General features: G+C 37.5%; 1 long non-coding RNA gene across 1 annotated transcript in view; it reads right to left on the reverse strand.

The window, feature by feature from the left end:
- Positions 1–3,372: 3,372 nt before the first annotated feature.
- Positions 3,373–12,502, reverse strand: part of LOC130582368 (uncharacterized) — a 35,332-nt gene continuing 26,202 nt past the window's right edge. Inside the window, exon 4 of the long non-coding RNA XR_008966306.1 lies at positions 3,373–3,562. This is a non-coding gene — a long non-coding RNA (uncharacterized LOC130582368). The remainder of the gene's footprint in view (positions 3,563–12,502) is intronic.

Consider the following 12,502-nt stretch of genomic DNA (forward strand, 5'->3'; position numbering starts at 1 on the left):
TTGCAGCCTTAACACCTATGAATTTACAAATCTATTTAAAACGTACATCAAAAAGAAGACCAAGATGAGTGTTGTGATTTATACACTGAAYAGTTTTCATTTTCATTCCCAGTTTCAGGTCAGCTTCTGAATTATTTCTGCTTCAGCTAATCTAACTGAAACTTGAAGAGATGGCAACAAAAAAAACTGTGCTTCAATAAGAGACTCATCTAAGGTTTTCAGAAGTCTAAATAAGTAAACAAGTGTTCAGTAGGAGCAGTGCCCTTTACAAGTGGTGCAGAAAAGATGTGCTTTTAACTTGCATAGTGGTGCATTCACACATAGACACTTTTCACTTCTATGAATGTTAAAAACATTTTGTCTGTGTTGGGTAGGTCAAGTGCTCAAAGTTGAAAACATTTATCATTCAGCTGTTTCTACCTTATTGGAGACAGCAGTCATATATCAACAAAAATTCAAGACAGTGACTTTTCCTCAGGATTCAGAGAGTGAGGGAGTACATTAACTAGAGGCACATTTTCTTGCTACCCAACTACTTACTACTTTACCATCCAGGAAAGAATATTATACCATAATATTTTGCATAATGTCTGAATATGATACATGCCTTTTTAAAACACAACAGTCTCATTGCACGTATGACCCTTATGACCTGCCACATAAACCTTGGTGCTATCCATAGAGGTTTAATTTCCTTCTTCATGTGATTTGTTCTAAGCATAAATTCTTCTAACCTAACCTCATAAATTTAATTGAAACTTGTAAGCTGATAATACGGTCCATAAAATGGAAATTAATCAATTTTTAAGCCCAGACTCCAAAGTTATCTAGCAATATTTTATCCAGAAACATATGAACAGTAAACTGAAAAGGAGAAAGAATTGTTCAGTGAACAATTTAATTACTTCAACACCAAGGGATGATATTCCTGCATGAGGACAATTCTGTGCTAAGAAAATCTCAGCTAAAATTTCTCATTCTTTTGACCACTGCTTTTTCTGGAAAGGGGAAAGAATGACAAATAGTTGAACAGTTCACCTGAGAAAGGAGTGGTAACTACTGTTTCAGACTGTTTCCTCTAAACACAAGAAAAAAGTAAAACTTTCAAAAAATGAAACAATTGTCTCTGGGGTCATTAAGACAAATTTCAATACTCTTGGCCATTTTCAGAGATGGTTTGATAGAGATAAAGGCATTATTTCCAATTAGTGTTGACACACTTCTTGAACTTGGCTTACTAAAGCATAAAAACTTACATGAAATATCTGTGTTCAATATCACTTATTCCCAAATGTCTAACTCAGAAATCACTATTCAATCAATCCAAAAGAGGAGAGAAAATCCATTAGGCTTACAATCAATRACTGCAGATCATCTTCAAATAAAGTCTTCACTAAAGATCTCGTTTCAAATTGAGCAAACATTAAGTCCTGAAGTTATATAATCAGCAAACACCTATTCACCAGAAAGTGTATCAAAATCAGAACTTAGCATATCATAGCATAGCTTCTGTTTACAAGGTGATGTATGCACATGGGAATACCAGCCCTGGCAGACCAACAAGAAGATGAAACTGTAACACTTATCTCCCTTTCATAAGCTGGTCACAATAAAAATGAATTTGAAAATATTTTATAGAGTTAGCACAATATTTTTCTAATGAAGCTTCAGTGAGAGGCTGTTGCACACTGGAGAAAAATTCTGTATTTATCTTCACTGCTGACAAATAGGGGAACATTAAGACTTGCTTGTGTAAACAGCATTTAACAAGAACAAGGAGATTCCCAAATGAAAGGCAAAGTATAGCATTTTCTTTCCAAAGAATGGTATTACTCTATAGCCTTCCACACAATATTTGCCAGGATAAACTAATACTCAGCTGTCATGTTAAGCCCCCTTGATACCAAGTGTCAGTTGTCAAAAAAAAAAAAAAAAATACTCTATCTTGTCATTAATCTGCACTGGGTTTTATCCACAGATCTCAAAAGAAGCCAATGAGCTGCCAACTCTGACAGCTGCAAATGTCTCCTGCATCAMTGTGTACTGGGGCTAGATTGCATCTCAGTTACAGCACTAACAGTAAAAGGCCCTTTTGTAAACAACATCAACATAAAAGAAGTACAGCAACTATCTATGGTAAAATTACAGCTAGAACCTTCATAAATATGGAAAAGAAAATGAAAGCAACAAAAAAAAGCAGCAACAAAAACCAGCCTTCCATTTTTGAAAACTAATTACACTGATTCTGGTTCAGTAAGACATTTGCTTTTTTATTTTATGCATACAAGGGATGAAAATTATTTTGAGCCTGAAGGACTGCCAAACACTTCTTTTAGGATGTTACTTTTCACCATCAACTGCCTCACATTAGATCTCCTTTCTCTGTTCCTGAGCTCTCAGGATCCAASGCAGTTGAATACTCCCCCTTATGGGCTGCCACAACATGACATTATTGTGCTTTGTACTTCACTAAATGCTACCATCTCCTATATGCACTGAACAAAGAGCAACAGAGCTAAGAGAGGCCCAGAGCATGATGATCCATCTGAGAAATTATTGCCCTGAGTAACTCAGTGATAGCAGGTTTTTGCAACCGTTGCAAAAATTGTTCATTGTTTTGCTTTGCAATRTGTTTCTGATCATCATTATTAAACTTCAGAATAATAATATATAGAAAAAATATCCAGGAAAAGAACTAATTAAATCATGATTGGCTCACTAGTGTTTTATTCTTTTTGGAATTTCTCCTGGGCAATAAATATGTCTAAGTATTGCTGATAGGAGATTCGCCACTGCAGTGACTTACTTCAAATTATATTTGTTAATCTTGTAAGAAACAAATGTAGAATAGTGAAATTAAATCTAATTAAAATGGCATTCAATACATTTTCCTGAAGAAGTGGAAAAAACTGTACAGTATGTGTATGTGGCCACTGACATCTGCTCTGTGTGTACTTTTGGTGAGAGCAACTTTCACCTCCAAGTTCACTACTCGTTCTTCAAATCAAGCAGACCATTTCAAAATGGATTTGCAACTTCATTGTGCCAATCTTTTAGAAGAAAGCTTTACTAGTTACACATTATACGAAATCAGGTGCACTAGATAGAAAGCTATTCAACTTAAAATGCCTTTCACCATTCAAAAAGTCTTCCCTGGTTTCTGTTTCCACTCTAGTACTGACTGAAAAAAACACAGTCTCTCACTTGCTACAACTGACTAATAGCTTATTCCTCAGTGCAGTCTGTGTTAGTACACATTCTCTGTGGTCCTCATCATGGTTGAGGGGATGGAAGGGGATGCAGAAGGTGGAAATGAGCTGATATTTATAATCTGAAATGTTATTAAAATAGTAAAATGCATAGTTACCATTGATCCTCTTCACTTCTTTGTCACACCAGTTCATCTTCTCAAAACGTGCTGAGAAACATTTGTTAACAGTGATGTGATTTCACCKCCTTTGTGCTGTGTCAGTCCAGCCAAGTGTTCCATTCTCTTGCAAAGWTTTCAGAATTGAGCTGGTAACTTCAAAGAGCAGCAAGTACTAACTTCCCCCACAAGATTCTGTAACATTAAGCAAAGCACATTGAGGATTAAGAAAGATCCCCTCCGGAAATAAACAGCACTTCACTTGATTCAAGCCCTTCTCCCTGAACTTCAACTGAGTGATTCTGGGGTCATGTTAATAAAACAGTCCACTAAAAGGCATCCTTTCTGAAAGCACTTTTATCTTTGCTTACTCAGTTTATAAAAATTAATGGGTTTATCTGCTAGAGATTTGCCATTTAGATATCTAAACAAAATAAACAGATTAACCGTTTTCTGCAGCATATTCTGTGGAAGTGAATGTAAAAAAAAAAAAAAATCGTGTGGAACATTTATTAGAACACTCAAAGTGTGCAAAACCCTCACAAAAATATTGCATTCTTTCAGACCTTAGTCTCCTGCAGTTCTACTCTTAGAGTGTTGACTCACAGGGGAGAAGCAGCAAGAGGTGAGAGAGCTGAGTGAAATTCATCTGTCATGAGAACTAAAAGGAAAATCAAAATAATTATTCATAGTATCATGACGTTCCTGACTTCASTCCATCCAGAGCAGAATCTTAGATCTTAAGACACTTAATTCTTTCAGTTCCTCAATTCAAGCTTCCTTTTGGATCTGCAATTATTTATGAAGTCTTGATGGATAAAGTTAGGGGCAAAAGAAGTGAGGAAGATCCTCAGAAAACAAAGAAATTATTTCATGAGTAAGGCTTTCCGGGTGCAACCTGAAAATTCTTGATAGCTATTGTCCCTTACATGTTATTGAGCTTTCTTTAGAACAAAAACAAAAACATGACTGAAGCTGATGKAAGCACCCTGCAAACTGTCAGTAGAAATCCAAAAGCTGGACTGGCCACTTAAGCAGCACTGAAGGCATSATGTCAGTGATGCAATGGGGTCACTGGATCAGAGTGCCTGCAGCACACGCTGGGGCAGAACAGCAGCTCTAAAAGGTGAAATGATGTCTGTGCCTGAAAGCCCAACTAAAGGTCAGCCACCCAAGCAAACAGGAAAGAGCAGGGAGGAATACAGTTAAAAGCAATTTCACCAGGACATTAAATAACTTCTAATCAGTTATAAGCTGTGGGCCATTCCATTTCATTTTGCTGATACAGGTGTGTCAGGGCCAGCAATTGTTCCCATAGTTTTTACACTCACATGTGCYGATCATATATACAGCACAGCACATGGAGCATTATGGACTGGGACACAGCTGACCAAGAGGAGAGAATTGCCAGGGAATKCAATTGTCTGCTGCAGTCTGCCAACAATGGAGAGATGCAAAATTGCAAGCAGAAATAATAGATCATACTCTAGACAGTGGAAAAGAGGTGACAAATGAGGCGTGGGATGTTATGCAGAACGTGTACRTTCCAGAGGACGAAAACCATCACTGCATCATCTCATTTGTAACTTCTAGGCTGGATAACCATATCACAGTCAAATCTCATTGCTTTGAAGGTCAGTGGTGAGGTTTTTATCAGACTGACATTTATTGTCAACTTTATTTTTTTTTGAAAGTTCTCATTTCATTTTTATAAGAAAGGAACAAGGACATGAAGGTTATGCATAAAAAACTCCCACTGACTTTTCATAAAATACTTGAATCTAAACAGACTTCATTTTATCAGGAATGCAGGTAACATTATCAAGTCTTTATTCACATCATACATCCAATCAACTTTTGAAAACAGGCATGGAATTCTAAGGTAGGACTGCTTTTGAGACGTTCAAAAACTTAAAACAAGCATATGAAAAACATTATACTGGAATGCAAATTTTTGTGTTTATTTCTTCTCACTTCCTGTAGTTTATGGTTCACTTCTCTAGATGTGAAGTTAATATTCACCAGTTCCAGAGAACATTTCTAGAGAAGTGAGCTTTCAACACCGAGGGAAAGAAGGAAGCTTCTATTTCCACCACTGTTCTGTTTATTGTCCTGCAGGTTTGCCCAATGCAGTGCATGGGGAAACTAATGCAAGGGCAAATTGTATTGAAACCATTATTAGGACACTCAGTATCCACCCAAATAGCAGCTCATCCTCCTTTATACTATCTGATGAAACAGCAATGTTCTTAAATACATCAACATYACCTTAATCATTAATACTGGACACTGAATTAGGCATTTTACAACAAAAAAAGTCTTGTTGCAAGTGAAGTTTAGCCAGTGTGTTTATTCCCCACACTGCTTCAAAGTATTTTCATCACTTGAGATTTATCATTCCCATGACAATGGGATCACAAGGAATCACAATATAACAATGCTAGACCAAACAGACAGAATGTCAGCAGTGTCAAACTGACAAATATATCATTTAACCAGAGATCAAAAGAGAAAATCTGAAGGTCAGAAATGCAATATTTATAATGCTGTCAGTAGATGGAWGCATACCAAACACCTCATGTCTAGACCCTAAAAAGCTTATCGGAGGAATGTTTACAGCACACAAAAGAGTTACTTGAGCATCCTCTATTAGTTTCCAGTATGAATGGATACTGAACTCAGCATTTCTGAGTACATTCCCTGGTAACAGCACAAAATCTTGAGATACACTTTAATGATACCAACATCAGCAGCAATCAACAGCTACCCTCATCCCCACTAATTATAGCTGGTACAACAAAACCTTACCACTCCCCAGCATTTTTTTCAACAGGCACCACATATTTCCTTGGAAAGAAATCAGCATGATTAGGATGGCTTCTGGCTTTGGAAGAGAGAAGGGAATAAACAGAAACAACYCAGCATTGTCATTGAATCATAAAAGGCACTTTGGCACTGTGCAAAGAAAATACCTGTGAGAAAATTCATAGTTTTTCTTGAGTATCTCTGTGACAATTGAACTGGAGATGCTAAAGGTATGGGAGGAAGGTTGGCAATAGCAAGTTCACAAGAAAAATGAAAAGAGAATTGACATAAGCACACTAAACTCTGACTTAATTCAGCATATAACAATACAAGACTCCTCCACATTCAGTAGTGGAAACAATCTTTGTCACTGAGTGTTTTTTCCTTTCATACCTCTCCTGTAACCACAAGAGAAAATTTACCAACCTTATTTCACTTAATACCATGGTGATAGACATTCAACAACATTACCATTACCTAAATAATAAACAAAACCAAACTAATAAAAAGTATCTAGAATAAAAGGTTATGAAATTACTGAGTTTAAGTTTTGTAAGTCAAATAAGAAAATTCAAAAGCACTGGTTGTCATTTTCTACTTGATTTTTCATTTACAATTTATCATCATAAACATAGAATCTCTTGATATATCTTTCTGATATCTTCCCAAATACAGTAAGAATTTTTTAAAAATTGATCTCTCAGCTTTCAAGGTCCTTCTTATTTATTGAGATTTTATCATATTCTCTGTTGACTGTCAAATAAACTCTGCTCATTAAATTTAGTGTATGTCAGCAAGCTAAGGACATAAGGCATGTAAAAGCCCTATTTATGAATCAAAAAACCTTGAGAAACTTTCTCTATTTATACAGCTTATGTCCTTTCTCCTTTTCCTTACTTTTTGTACCCTTCTAATGCTAAACCTCCCCTTTGCCAATCTCCTCAATTTCTCTATCTTCTATCCTTTTCTCAACCTATTTTCAAGCCCCCATTCCTGTTTGGAACCCATCTGCCTTTATTTAACATGCTCAGAACCTGATTTTCCCAAGTTCATTTTCAGGGATCTGCTGATTGGAAGCAGAGGGGAGGTCTGGTTATTCTTGGTCTAAACAATATCTGGATGTTGCCCAGCTGATACGGATGCTCCACCCCATCCCTCTCGAACAGTGAATAGCATGCTGCCCTGAACCCTTTGGTCTTCCCAAAACAATCACTTCTTGCTCCTTTCCTTCCTTCCTTCCTTCCACAAGCCCTCTTTGTGACAATAAGCAATAAATACCTTATCCAAACAACTTTATATTGCAGATTCTGTTCTCAGACTCTCCCTCCTCTCTTTGACATTTAACCACTTTCCCTCAGACCTCCTTTTGACCTACAGAAAGGTCCTGGATTTTACAATGTCCTGTTCCACTACATCCAGTTATTTATCCTGTCCAGTTTTATCTCAATTGTTCTAAGCAAACAGGAGAACTGAAGTTCTGACCTTTGTGAATTCACCTAGTACAAGATTTGTAATGAAAACTGCATGTCAGTATCGCAGGAACACTGTAATACAGCACCTTAACATATAATTGCTCTGTACTATTTAGTGTATACAGACCAAGAGGATCGACTTTGCTGAGATCTTCCACTATAAAATACCATGCAATGATGCCCACGGGGAGCTGAAGTATAACTTTGACATTTATTATTACTTTTTCCATTTATTTCATATCAAGAGTCATGGGTRTGTGAAATACTCGCTACACATATCAATGCTCAAGACTCAAAAAAATCAATAGTGGTWGAACGAGAATTCATTATWYTAACAAAAGCCATYAAAGAATATAAAAAAAAWTTAAACAAGCATCAGCCACAGCATTTCAAATTTAAACTGCCTATGATTTTTATTTAAATAAGGCAAGGCATTGAAATAATACTGATTTTCTGTTTTTTAAATTTACTCACTAGGTTTTATATATATTGCATATAAATGTTGCCAGATGGAAAGCTGTTCATACACATTTTTCCATATTTTATCAGAARAGTCAACACAGATGAATTTCAAAGGAAAGGTTTTATAAAGAAACTATATAAAGCCAATATGCAAACTATACAAGCCAGCATATGTATCTAGAGGAACTGACAGCAAGTTTTGCCAATGTGTTCAAAAGAATAATAATCAAAAAAGTGGCTCAGTTAAACAGCAAAGAATACTGAGTACTTGCAAAGGATATCACAACCAAGCACTACAGCATCAATTCCAGCCTTCAAAAAAATCAAAGAGAATTTCTAATGAACAATGTCACTTTYGTAGCAGGTTGTAGGTTTATTACTGTTTTATTTTATTGTACTTGTTAAAAACATGAATTTTTGAAAAGATAAAGAAAACTAGGTGCAAAATCCAGGTTACAAACAAACACCTATGAGAATGAGTACATTTTTAATGTATGGTTTGTTGTGGCAAAGCTCTCCAGAATAACAGCTGAATCTGTTGCTAGATCCAAAGAGAAGGTCAAGCTAATAATGAAAAGCCATATAAAGACCTTTCAGAAGGTTGAGTGATAACACAAAGAACAATTGTCCTTGGCACAATGGGGTTTATGTCATGTGTCCCGCCCCTGTTTGAAAAACATGCTAACAAAAAAAAAAAAAAAGAATTTGGCAATAATTAAAATTCAGCTGAAACTACATGCCCTAGGAATGGGTTGAAGAACGAGTGAAATAAAGAATGAGGGCACGTGTATGTAGCAAACTGTATATAGTGGCAGTGTTTTAAAGGTGATAGGCTTCAAATCAGTGCACAGCCTCACTGAAGCAATGGTACAAACCATTCTCAAAGTTTTCTGGGATCTGGGATTTGTGTCTGCATTTTTTCCATTTGAGGCTTCTTTGGCTCTCAGTCTTTTGTGATCCCAAGAAATGCCACGTACCAAAACTTGAAAAACAGACATCTAAGAAAACCACGTGGCATGAAGACTTTGATAACTTTTGGACAAACATTGATATATTATGTCTTGTGATTCTCCCTACTGCAGTACTAAATGCTCACATAAATGGAGGAAAACACTGAAAAATGACAGAAAATATGGAGATTTGCAAAGATCTATGAAGACATTAGGCAGGCATGGTTCCTCTTGGCCTCWGAAAAACTCTTTAATTGACTTAACAAAATTATAAAAAATAATCTACTTCAGTCACAAAGGACGCAAGGCTCTTGAACTGCATTTCCATACCTCATATAACTAAAGAAGGGCAAACAGCTCCCCTCTAACATAAGGGGGCAACGAGGAGAGCAAACTACAGAATGGCCCAACATCAATTCTCACAAATATGCAATGCAAATGTTGGGCCTCAATGTACCTMTAAATTTCTTCGGCAGTAAAAACTGACTTTTCAGGAACAAACTGTGTCAAAACCAGTCTCATTTCCTTCCTCATTCTGATAGCTACCCAGATAAGGGGCACAAARCTAAGATTATCACTGATGCTTTTAWTGAGGTCCCACACAAAAATCATCACATACAAACTGGAGAAATGTAGTTAAAGCACTGTTCTAAGAGCTCAGCTGACTCTCATTGAGAAGATATCKGTGAATCATTTCCAAACTCAAAAATTACTTCAAGTAGAGTTTCACAGGAGTTTGTCCTGGTGTTTCACATTCAGGATTTKGTTAATGACATGGGTGCTGCATAACAAACACACTCCTAAAGTCTATCAGGATATCCCTGGGCCAGAAGGGGTCTCCATGGGATAAATTYTGGGGCCATTTTAGACACCTCATGTTTCAGTAAGACTCAGCCAAATTGAAGAGCGTGCTGAAAGTAAAAAGACTTAACAAGAGTTTCCCAAACCCCTACCTTATGAGCAAATGCCAATGAAACTGSGTTTGCTTCTTCACAAAAAGGAGGATGTCCTAGTCAAGCCCATCTGGTGCTCAGACAGCAATTATCCTTAGAGACACCTTCTTTTGYTCCCTCCCTCAGTAGAGCACAAAATTTATTACAGATCTTCCTGCTGTTCCACTCAAGGACATGGTGAACCCAATTGTTTCCCCAAGAACTCAGAAAAATGGGCTACCAAACTGATTTCCAAGACTGACCCAATTTCCTCTAGTTGTGTTTGATCCTGCCTCTCTGCTGAAGCCCTGCCAAGATCACTCAAGKTCCCTTTCAGACTCTGTGATTTCTGTTGATTATGTTGCTATTTTTATTTCCTGTAAAATTAAAAACGGACAAAACCAATTAGGAAGACTTTTATCAAACTTCCAGACAGATAGCTGTAAGCAAGACTTGGTTTTCCAACATTCTTTGTGGACTTATTTAGACTACAAATTTATTGTAGCTTTTTGCTTTAAGAATGTTTTTCTCCCACCCACCATGAATGCCAAGCCTGTCAATCACACTAATAACAACAAAATACATATGGGACAGTTTAAGGAGGAAGAGCAGACATGAGAAACTGCTCCTTTAACTTATTTGGAATCAACTCCAACATKTGTGCCTGGGAGAAAAATAAAGGAGTATGTGGTAAGTCATGTTACTTTCATTATTTTTGTATAAAAGAGGAAGAAACACACAGTGAAATGGTTCATATTTTCTGTGCAGTAATATTTCATTGAGTTATTTTGTTCAAGCAYATTTTCCTGAGGGCAGTATTCCAATTTTACATCCAGTAAAACAAGTTGCTTGCAGCTGCTACAGGGTTTTGTAAAGCAGAACTTGACTTTGAAAGCTTTGAGATAAGTTTAACACATTTAGTGCTTATGTTCATGAACATATAGAGAGTATTTAGCAAGAAATGCCAGTGTTATGATCTAGGAAAGAGTTTTTATGCTGTCTTTTAAGTACCTATGAAATCACAAATTGAGAACCTAATTTACAAAAAGCCAAGGAGCTGTAGCATGTAAAAGTTTCCTCTCTACATTGCTTGTACATTTCAGACTCTAGAAAATATTTTGCAAATATATGGTGCAAAGATTTGTTAACTCTGTTTGATTTATGGGGTTTGTATCAGGAATGAATTTCTCTTTAGAGGTCAAAATACCCAGTGCATAAAATGCACACATTTAGATTTCTCTGCAATTTGGTAGTTCTCAAGAAGTCTTTTTTTATTAGGGTTCCAAAAAGAGAAAGAAATTTCTAAATCTATAGGAACAGATTTCTACCTTTTCTCAGAGGAGTGAAGTTATAAGCAGTACAGATTTAAAATGTTAATGTCTCCAGTAAGATACAAGCAAAACCAGCAGATTACTCTCTGCACATGAACCCAAATACATTTTGAAGTCTGCCAGTGTCCACAGCAGATCAGAAGGCTCCAGGGAACATTCRAGTAGCAAGCGAGCCTGACCTGCCCTAGGCTAGTGCTGTTTCACATTCAAGYATCTACAATCTGCTTCAAAATTTTATGTAAGCACCTGGAAGTTTGGAAAGAAACCATTTCTGTGGCCTGYCTTTATCTGGGGAACTCAGGAAGTGTCAGTATTGTGCTCAAGAATTCCCCCAGTACAGCCCTCACAGCCAGCACGTGTTCAAGTGTGCATATTTATGTGGATTTATCACACCATGGAAGGTGACACACTACACAGAGTAACAGAAGTATGAGGGTACTGAGCAGAATCAGTAATCAAATCTGAGGCTCTCCAGCCAACAATTCTCAAAATAATCCCCTTGAGGGTGGTGGAAAGAGAGTGGAAGTGCATGACAATATTCTCCATTTCTGTTACACACACTTGAGGACAAACACTCCAGCATCGATCRAGCCAAGGGCAACAGCAGCATCGAGACAAGATGCAGGATCCCAGACGAGCCTTCCCATCTCCCTGCTTTTATTCTTTTTTCTCTTGTCATTATGTTTAATCTGACTAAAACAAAAATGGAAAAATATTTCTTGAAGTCTTACAGTCCCCTTGGTTCAACCACTTGTGGGACACCYCCTTTGAGGGCACAAAACTGAGCCTGACCTTCCCAAACAGATCTGCCTCACTCAGTGGAGAGAGGTGGGTTGCATACACTGTCCCACRAGCCCAGAATACAAATTAAGGCAATGTCAACAGAGAAGAATCAGCCACAATTCAGTGCTGGGGGAGAGCAGAGAGAAAGCAGGAGAGGGAGGAAGGGAGGATGGCTGAGCACAGCCAGGTGGGGCAGGGGCAGGGCACAGCTCCAGCTCACCCTGCAGCACCCGGCAGGGCAGGAGGAGTGGGACAGCAGAGGGCAGATGGCAACAGGAGCAGCTCCTCGCACCTCACTATTGCAGAAAATGCTCCTGGACTGATGGGCAATCGTAGGAGGACGAGCAGGTACGGCTGATAGCGCGCACTGAACTGCAAAGTTCTTAAAGYGCTATTTTTA

Source organism: Malurus melanocephalus, unplaced genomic scaffold (genome assembly GCF_030028575.1).
Source record: "Malurus melanocephalus ecotype Western Australia unplaced genomic scaffold, MMel_1.1 scaffold_12, whole genome shotgun sequence".
Classification (NCBI taxonomy): Eukaryota; Metazoa; Chordata; class Aves; order Passeriformes; family Maluridae; genus Malurus; species Malurus melanocephalus.